The sequence below is a fragment of the Hakea prostrata genome, chromosome 11, assembly GCF_041222555.1.
Source record: "Hakea prostrata isolate BN-2017 chromosome 11, UWA_Hpros_2, whole genome shotgun sequence".
Classification (NCBI taxonomy): Eukaryota; Viridiplantae; Streptophyta; class Magnoliopsida; order Proteales; family Proteaceae; genus Hakea; species Hakea prostrata.
Window position 1 is genome coordinate 6,165,199 of NC_142610.1, and position 10,663 is coordinate 6,175,861.

A 10,663-nucleotide genomic window follows, 5' to 3' on the forward strand; every position below is an offset into this window, starting at 1 on the left:
TACAGTAGTACTTTGAGTCAATTACCTTTTATCTCCAGTACTCCTTATGTCACACCCCGCCCGCCGGGCCTGGTTACCCGCCCGACGACCCATGGGTGCGATCCGTCACAGGATCCATGGTTTTAGTCTATCAATAATAATAAATACAAATACATGAATCAAGAGCAAGAATAGTACAATAATCAATAAAAAGGTTACAGGAGTTCAAATACTCCAATAAATATCCAAGAACGAACGAAAGAAGGAAGATCAAGAATCAAAAGTAATATCGAGATCAGCGGAAGCAAAAAGAATAACTAAATAATCTTCATCTTCAGGAGGCTTCATGCTCTGCAAGTTCATGTATCACTGTCTGTGCCACATCAGCTTCATACGAGAAGGCTCTTTCATATGAATCATCTCCAACTTCCGACATTGTGCAACCATCTGTACAGTTTATATAATACATACAATGAAAGGAATGAGTTCCAACGAACTCAGTAAGGAACAAGCAATTCTCATATATATGTCAATACAATCCACGAATGCACATATGAAATGATATGGATGATATGCAGAAATATGAATGCTACTAAGATCTAACTATGCAAGTCTCTAATCAGCTGACATGCTTTAAGATATACACCAGCCCTCCTTTGGGTAAGTCTCATCACTCTGATCCGGCAAGGACTGGTTACCTCCGTAGGGATCCGGGCGTAGGGGTAAGTCCAATCCTCGGCTCTCAAACCATGGCTGGGGGTTAAGTCAACACTCTCTCACCACGACCATTGGCAATGAGTACCGGCGCATGTCGGGGTTTCTAATCCAATGCAAGGTCATAATGGTAACATACTATATGGAGTCCGAGATACTTCCCCTATGGCACCAACCAACTCGGTTCAAGTATCCTTCGCAACCTAGGAGTGAGAACCCTCACGGATCGGCTACCGCTGTTGGACTCCACTCCTTAACCCTATGGTCATCCACATATTATTGGGGCGGATGCTCTCATGACTCCTCACGACACCCGGTCTGTTCCTTGGACGTCCATGAGCCCAACCCTAACATATGCAACCCTACCATTACATGACTAATAGTGGACCACTGAGTCTCCGCACGGACTGGTTACCGCTGTTGGATGAAACATAGTCACGTCACCATTGTCACGGGTCACCCGGCTTCAATTCCCCTGCCGAAAGGGTAGTAGCATGTGGGGTACCTAGCCATGCAATTCTAGACACTCCTAAGTATGTCATCCAGTAATCATGATAGTGTTGGAGACATCAGCAGGCATGTGTCCCATTCCACAGCCTTCTAATATCCCAAGCTAAGATATCCCAAAGGAATACCCCTTCCATCACAACTACACTACAATCACTCTTTATCATACCATGAACAGTTGTGCAATATCATAAAAGATGAAGTACATCAAAGAACACCACTAACAGCAAGTATACAATAAGATTCACATGCTTTATACAATTACAGCAAGTTACATGATCAAAGAATAGTAAATAGAACAGCTGAATCATCATGTATATGTAATTGCATATAAATAAGAATGCATGTCCTTACCTGTAATTTAGTAGAAGTCCTCTAACTTGCAATCCAAAAACTATTATAAGACTTTTATTTGAAACAGAGAACACCTAGGCATAGGGTTACAAGAATGTATAAGAGTCAAGAGTCAAAACAATTCAAAAATCAAACCTACACAGTTACTGGAAACCAGCCGGTTGCTTGTGGCGGTTGCTTAAGTTAAGCGACCTCCACAAGCGACCGCCCCTGTTTCAGACAGTTTCCAACTCCGAAAATCAGACTTTTTATCATCCGATTTCAATCCGTTTTGGGATGATCTTAGTCCGAATTTCAAGCTTAATGGGTCTAGAACAAGGGGGTAACAAGAAACCCTAAAATTAACAAAGATTTATTACCCAAATCATTCCCCTTGATGGGATTCATCCATTAAACAAATGCGGAGATTCGTTTCTGGACAGGATCTCATCAAGAACATTGAAAAGGGAGATACAACAAATCAATTGGGTAATCACTAACAAAATGGGGGTGGGTTCATATCAATCAGAGGTTAAAAAGAAGAGAATAGAAGATGGAGATTCATTACCTTAATCAGAATCACCAAGAATAGAAGGAAAAAGGTTCCAGATCATTAACAGCACTTCGCCCACCTTTTAGCACATTTCCACTGCCGCCTAATCGCCCAAAATAGCAATCCCGAACATAATAATGCGTTAATAGGGCGAGGGATGCTATTTATAACGAATAGGGGGCAAAATAGGGCATTTTCCCGCAAGCAGAACCGGGCGGTCGCTTAAGGCGGTCGCTTGGTTTAATCAACCGCCACTAGCAACCGCCCCCAAGTATATTGCTATACAAGGGTGCTTTGCTCAGGGGGTTGAAACCCAAACACAACCTAGCCCTAAACAACACATGGGGGATGTCTTACCTTCATTCCGGACATCTCCAAACACCACTTGCCTTCAACCAGAGATCCAACTTCCTAGTAAGGCAGATTCTTCAACAAGAGAATCCAGATCCATGGGTTCTAGATATGGATCATGGACTCCTACCTGGACACTCCACAAAATTAATCCGACTAGACCTTCGGGTTCTCAGACCTGCAATACGGATTCCGGGTTAGAAAATGGGGGTTGTTACACCTTACATATGATTCTAAAGACAAACACCGTCTGACATAAATAGTTAGATTTATTATTATTATTATTATGGTAAAGAAAACATTTTGTAGATAAAAAAGATCATGTCATTATGTGACTAATTATGTTTATGTTTCTTTTGCTTTAAACAATGCTTTTTACTTTTGATGAGTCATGTGACAAATGTTTTCTATATATTTTCGTTGTTTATATTAGCTATAGATATCTAGAAGAATGAAAAATGGACTCAAATTAGGTTTTTGTCTATTGTTTTTTATATGGAAGGGTATTTTTTGTTTATGAAAGTACAAAAAAATTTAATTAATTGCAAAAATTCAATTTGTTATTGATTTTTACAGAGAGAAAATCCCCCCCCCCTTTCCCTGTATTTGCTCTCATGCTTATTTAAATCAGTCATATTAAAATGTGTATTATACACATAAGCATAATTGACGTACAGGACTTATTAAGCCGATTTATTGAAAATGTACTATTTACCTTATGGGTTGATTAATTGTCATACGCATCCGCACCTGAACTATTGTCATACCCAAACTTACTAACTATGGAAGAGACCCTTAGTTGTATTTCAACCCTACCTGGCAAAACTTCTTGGGAACCATATCACTTTTGAAATATATTTTAACATAAATTTCCCATACAGATGGTGTGGGTGGTGTAGTTGGTCATCACGCTAGTCTCACACTAGAGGTCTCCAGTTTGAACCAGGGCTCGAACAAGTTAATATAGTTTTGACTCCTGGGTGTTCATTAGGCTTTGATTTTATTTTATTAATAATGATTCAAATGTTTACCTTGCAACTCAGAGAACAGAATCGAAATGAAGACCTCACAAGTGTTGGTAACCGAAAATTTATCCAATCCATTTCTGACAATGAAGTGGATGGTTCCTTGTAGATGTATGATATGTGTCCCAACATCACATCTGATGATTGAAATCTATTTACAAGTCACATCAATGAGTTGTGATTAAATTTTTTTTAAAAATGATGTGACTTGTAAATGGACCTGAACCTTTTGATGTGATGTTGGGACACATGTCACACATCTACAAGGAAATAAATGGTCAATTTCCTTGTCAGAAATGGACTAGATATTAGTCTGTTGGTAATCCTTTTGTCTAGCTTGGGCTGAGGTCGTTCATTCAAGAATACAACTCTAACAGCTGTTGACATGATATGAGCACCTCCCATTATATAATGGTGAAAAGTTTTTACCAGTCTCTTTTAAGCGGGGTGAAACTCAATGCACCTTTTAAGTGCTAAATACTACTGGTGGTTCACCTTTTTACTACTGGTGACTCACACTTAGTAGAGTTACTAAGATTTTGTTAACTAAGTCATAATATCAAATGACTAAAATGCCTTGATGTAAGGTATTCTAACCAAATTATCCCCATCATTTCTCATCTCGTGCCCAACCTTTAAGTCGATGAAGGGATTCTCTCTTCACCCATCTTCTTTTTATACCTTATCTTACAAGAAACCACCACACCCCCTCTCCTACTCGCCACTGCCGCCCCCATCTTCCCCCTAACGGAGATCAACCAACACCTTTCCCCTACCGAAACCCTGATTCCACCCAGTTTTAGCCGTTTTCAAGCTCATTATAGGGTTAGACAAACCGATCCTAATTAATAGTTGGCAGTTCTAACTTTGATGTTGTTAATGAAATCCTTTGGCTTCATCCCACAAAATGAAAAAGAAAGAAAGAAAGAAAGTTGATGGTCGAATAGAAAAAAGTTGTCTTTGCGTCCCTACCACTCCTTTCCTCCTCCCTCTCGACCTTTAGGCCCTCAATCGCTATGACTAATTTGATGATAACGAAAATAAAAATTCAAGTCCGAAGAATTGAATTTGATTAGTGTCACTATCATTCTAACTATCTTTATTACTCTCCAGTCCTAAGAAACAAGCATTGCTTGTTATATGAGAGCAAATCAAAGCCTAGGGCTTTGATCACTTGTCAATACCATAGAGAATGATCACCTTTTTCTACTTAAAAAGATAACCCATGCTTGGATTTATCTCTATTGTGAATGGTAGAGAAAACTCCATTTTTTTTCATTACAAAAAGAAAAAGGAAGCTCCATTTAGCGCATGGTACACATTCATAGGCATAAAAGAAGGATTTTGCTAGATTAGAGCATCTGATGTGGTGGTGCATATATGTGGTACCCAGCATTGGACGGACGCTAACATGAACTCCACTAAATTCCAGACACACAAAAGAATGGTTCAATTTGGATCAAGGAAAAATTGGTTTATTTCATTTTAATTGGTATAATCTGCACATACTCTTTTGTGCAATTGAGATTTAATAGTCCACATGGAGTTCATCCAATGTTAGGTAACACCATGTCAGACGCACCAGTCTAGCAAGGTCCATAAAAGAAAGGAATAGTACCATCAAAGAGTTGCTCAGTTAGAAATGGACAACACCTCTTATTGAAGAGTTCAAAAATAGTTTAAAACAAATCAAAGGAACAAAGAGATTTAACATGGTTCACATAATACGATTACGAGCGAAGAAATTTTACTATATTATTATAGGGGGGGAAATCACAATAGAGATCTCTTAGCCATTCGTCAAAATAGCATTACAAAAAATTTCACTGAAAACCCTAGGGCAAAAATCAATTTCAAATCTCACAATGACTCTATAAAAGAACTTAAGATGCATATATATAAAGTTTCAATAGGATAAATGAGTTAGCCCAAGTCCTTTGTGATGTGTCCAAAATCTGCTCAGCCCTTAGATCTCTTGTGGATGACCTGCAAAAACGAACGTCAGATGTGGCCCGACCGCTGAGATCAGGAGTCCACCTCCAAAGGCTAAGTCAGTTGATGAACTTAATCACAAACGGCTCTTCTTAAGTACAGAGCTAAAGAATGAATAATGAGAATACGATTCAGATTGTATGTATCCTTCTACCTTGTGGGCAGGTGATGTCTTATATAGTGAATACCTTTCAATCTCCTTCGTTAGTATCTGAGCCTTCTTCGGTTATCCGTCAGATCTTAACAGATAGATCCGTTTAGTGATAGATCTGTACTAGGTTGGACTAGTAGATGACTCCTCTGATAATACGATCATTATATGGTAGTTATCCATATAATAGCGATAAGCACCAGCCGCAAAAGCTGCTACCCGTCTCTTTGATGATTAGTCCATTCCGATCGTAGCGGATTAGGGCGTGCTTGTGACTGAGTTAATTTACTTCCTTAGCAAGTTACCTTTTGGAACCGGCCCGCTCGGAAGCGAGTCAATTCCTTTCGTCCAGACCGAGGTCGAGGATCGAACCAAGGTTGAACCAGGTTCGATTATATTTTCTCCATATCACTTTGCTTCCATCATAGTCTCATAAAATGGATCATTTGGGTCCCAACCAAAACATGTCAAAAGCATTTCTATCTTCAAATTCAAGTACAAGAATTCTGAACAGACACATAGTTTGTAATAAAATGTTGATAATCAATTGTTACCAATTCTCCAGAACCATATTCATTCTTGGGTCCAGTCGTCCAGAGTAGAAAACTACGTCACACTCCTAAGATACAAACTCATCTACGTCAACTAAAATTAGAATTAAACAAGGCATGAGTTCCATGAACTCAGCAAGTAAATCCAACCATATAGTTATTTATCCTACTATAACCAACAATTAGATAAAATTGAAAGGATACCTAAATAAAGAACAAGAGTGTTATCAAGGATTTAAATTTTAAATAATTATACAATACAATACAAAATATCCATCATAGTGCAATCCAATGAAAAATATATTGTACAAAAATATAGAGACGACAGTCGCTTCTAGACTTCTAGTTTACAATAGATCTCAATAAATATACAAGGGCTACTAGCAAGAGTGTGGATCATCTCCCCCCCCCCCCCCTTCCCTTTGTGCTCTCTCGACGACTTTATAACCACAAATATATGGGCCCATTAGTGAAAAATAAAAATAAGAAATTTAAAAAGTGGGACCCATCACCAGTACACTATGGCCCCCCTGTAGTCTATGGTCAACAAGCAATAGGGAGGGGAGAAGATCTACACTCTACTAGTAAATGGTGTTGGTAAAGAGAAAGAGAAGAAGATTAGTTACTGAGTGTTTTAAAACTAATTTTTTTTTTAAAACAACCCTTTAATGCAACAGAGGAAGCTACCTAGGATAGTTGAATGACTAAACCTTCCAATCACATATGTTTTATGTAGTTGGAGGTATCTCTGGTATGCCTTAATCATTGGAAACAATAGTCTATAGAGACTACAAATAATTGCAGTCACCACTCTAACCATTCGTAAGTGAATAATTTCTTCCATTGATTGATTTTTTTTTTTTTTTTTTTCAAAGCTGAGGTTCATCCGGGCCAGCTTGTGCACACCTGGATTACATCCTCAGGGGAGAGACGTTGTTTGCAAGGATCAAACCCATGACCTCTCCACTGAGAAATATGAAAAACATACATTTGAGTAAAGTAACATAAATTTCAAGAATCACAACACCCAAAAAATAGCATCCTATCAACTCAATGGTACAAAAGTGGAGTTCAGCCCTTATCACCTGCCCAACTTGTCGAAAATGTGATGAAATTACTTAGCTGTAGTTTTTCAAAGCATATTCTAATTGCAGGAATACTTAACATTTGCTCTGAACACATAGCTACTGATTCTATGTTAGATGTTTTGTATTGCCTAGAGTGATGACTTAAAATAGAATAACCCCAATGCTGAACCGGCACTTTTCTACTCTTACAATCAATTTCTATATATTTGACAAGCAAGAAATCAGTTTGCACATCAAACTAAAGTCCCCATACCCAAGAAAGTTCTAAATACTATTACTTTTTGGGCTTCACTATTGCAGTTAGAACCACCTGGTTTGCTATCATAGCTTGAGTTAATTAAGTATTTGCCATTCACAACACACAAGATCATATGATTCAGGTATATACTCTTCCCCTACCCATCTACTTTCCTTTTAAACCTAACACAGTCTTAATGGGTTGCAGGGGTTCGACCTAGGTTGACAAGCTGGAGATGGGGTACTGTCCTTTTGATCTGCGACAATAAACTTGTAAATAGCAGGGTGGATACATGCCTTTTGACTTAAAGGATGCAACGATTCTGGAAGGATTGTAGCTGATATTCACCAAGCAAAATCTGAGCACTCTGCAATTCAGCAACTATAGATTAACTCAAAGAATTTGGTGGTGGAGATGCTTCTCCATCTCAGAACCCTTTTACATTTTATATGTAAGGTGCCTAGGTAAAACACTACAACCCAAATCATAATTTTTCTGTAACATAAAACTAGGCTGAAATTTGAGTTTGAGACAATTTTGTGATATTTGAAAGAAACGTTAGTTTTATAAAACTGAGTTGCATACATGACCAAGTCGTTGTAGTATAGTGGTAAGTATTCCCGCCTGTCACGCGGGTGACCCGGGTTCGATCCCCGGCAACGGCGATTTATGTTTTTTAATCATCCGAAGACATTTTTTAATCCTTCTTCTTTTCTTTATTTTGTAGAAGTAGAACCCCAAGAAAAGATTGTTACGAATGTTGTTAATGAAAGCATTAAAACATCAGTGGATGTTACTCGGTCATGACAGTCAGGTTTAGCAGGTGAAGTCAAATAAATCATCTTAATGAAAGCATTATAAAGTATCTTAATTACATAAGAGAAACAGCTAGCTCTCGACTTAAGCCAGGGCCATTCTTCCCTATAAAAACTGAGTTGCAGAGAACCCACATGCAGCATAACAAACCCAAGAAGAAGAAGAAGGAAGAAGATATATATAGAAGAGTTTTTATCATGGTGATCAATCTAAGAACACCCTTTTCTGTGCTGTTATCTGTCCTCCTGGTGTGTGCGGCGATGGCGGCGGCAACGATAGCTCCAGAGAGCAAAACCAGACATTGGATCCACATAGATGATCCACCACGACTGCCATGTAGTTTGTACCTGGAAGGTGTTAAACCTTGTGTGAATGACTACATAATGACAGAGCTCCTAACAAGAGAGCATCACCATGTGGCAAGATATTTTAATGGAATTCATTATCCCCCAAAACAAATCAGCTTCAGCAAGGAATGCTGTGACATAATGGCGCATGTCAACCCCTTCTGTTTTAATTTTGCTTACCCTTATCTTGAATTCTTTCCTGAGTTTGTCGAGGAAACCTGTCAGAAGCAGCAGAAGGGATTTGAGATTGCACCACAACCTAGTCAAGAATAGAAAAACTCAGTGCCACAAGGTTCTCCTCCATTGAAAAATGATGATCCGTCCTTAATTATTTGGTTTCTCCTTCGTTACACCATACATGTGTTTCTCACTTCTTTCTTTTTTTTTTTTTTCTTTTTTTTTTTTTTTTTTCTTTTAACTTTTTTGGAAAAATGTAAGGAAGATGGTAACTTATACACTTGGGTTCCTGCAAACTCAATTCCTAGAATACAGAGAAGAGAGCTCCTTATATAGAAAGGAAAACTCAAATGAAGCTCAAATTATAACCAAACTGAAATGAAACGCAAATGCAAAATTAAATTCAAATTACAACCAAACTGAAATGAAATGTAAATGCAATAATCACTGTAGTGATGTTGACCTTTTTTTTTTTTTAAGTAAAATTCCAAAATACAATACTCATACTTTAGAATAAAACGCAATACTAATCTGAGCTATAATAGTCATTGTGATCCTGGAGGTTGATGTCAAGAAAGTCTTCATAATGATCCACTTGGTAATCTGCCCAAACTTGCTGAAGATGGTTAATATCCGGGTCTTGGAGTTGGCTATTTAAGGCCCATGCATCATCAATAGTGCCAATCAATTAGAGGGAATAGTGGTTATATCAATATGGTTCATTTCACACATATCCAATTGAAATTGGTGCCATTCATCAAACAGAACATTACGCCTTGAATAAAGGTCGTAATTATTGATAGCATAGATGGAAAAAGTAGGAGAATAGGTGAAGAGGTGAGAATTGCTGGAAGGCTAAGGGTCAACAAACTAAGGGTGAAGATGATCTGGTTCAAGATGGAAAAGGATGATGGCCTGATTAGTATGGTCTGAACTGTAGTCAAAAAAGAAAGTATATCAACGAGGTAGGGACTGAAAGTCACTGAGGAATGAAGCTACAGAGTTTTTGGGACATGGATGGTTAAGATAATGGTATAGATAGGCCAAGGTTGTGAAACAAGGGAAAGAGAAGGCTATCTTGTAGGGGACTAGCAGGTTTTTAAAGAATACAGTGTATTCTTTAGGGAAGAACCTAGTTTGTATTATATGAAAAAGGGTAAGGTACGGGTAGGAAGGATGGCATCGGAACCATGAGAAATGCATACCATATCTATGTATGAGTACCGCAAGGGTATCTTTGTAAACAGATATACATCGGGCTGTGATTGTTCTGATGGAAACATCTTGGTATATGGATGGAGGAAGATTGTTAAGATGTGGCTGGAGGTCGTCATCAAAATTATCATCAGGGTTGTCAAGAGGAGGGTTGATGGGAAAGCAGAGAGGAAGGATGGCTTGTGTAAGGGGTAAGGGATGAAGAGGCCTGGAGAGGAAGTCTACCAATACAATCTGTTTGCCTTTGATGTGTTTGACTGTGAAGGAGCATCTACTAAACCACTGTGCCCACCTGAGAAGCTGAGGATCTGGGAGTATCTTGGGCTTTAGTTGTATCATTTTTGGAAAGGAAGACATATCCATTTCAATCTAAAAATGATAGCCAACGAGATTAAATTGGAACTTTTCAATGCCACGTTTGACTGCTAGGATTTCTTTGAAAGTACTGTGATAGTTTTGTTCAACTGGAGTGAAAGAGCCACTTTTGTAACCACAAATCTTTCTTATGCCATTGAGATCTTCAAGGAGAACTGCTGACCAATACTGAGAACTAGCATCTGTTTGGAGAATTCGATTGCCTGAGGAGGGGATCTGGAGGGGAGGAAGAGTCTGTGCAATCTGCTTTA

The 10,663-nt window shown here is 38.4% G+C and overlaps 1 non-coding gene across 1 annotated transcript; it reads left to right on the plus strand.

Moving 5' to 3' along the window:
- The first annotated feature begins 8,075 nt into the window (after positions 1 to 8,075).
- Positions 8,076 to 8,147, plus strand: TRNAD-GUC (transfer RNA aspartic acid (anticodon GUC)). Its single transcript has one exon. It is a non-coding gene; the product is annotated as a tRNA-Asp (tRNA).
- Positions 8,148 to 10,663: the final 2,516 nt, after the last annotated feature.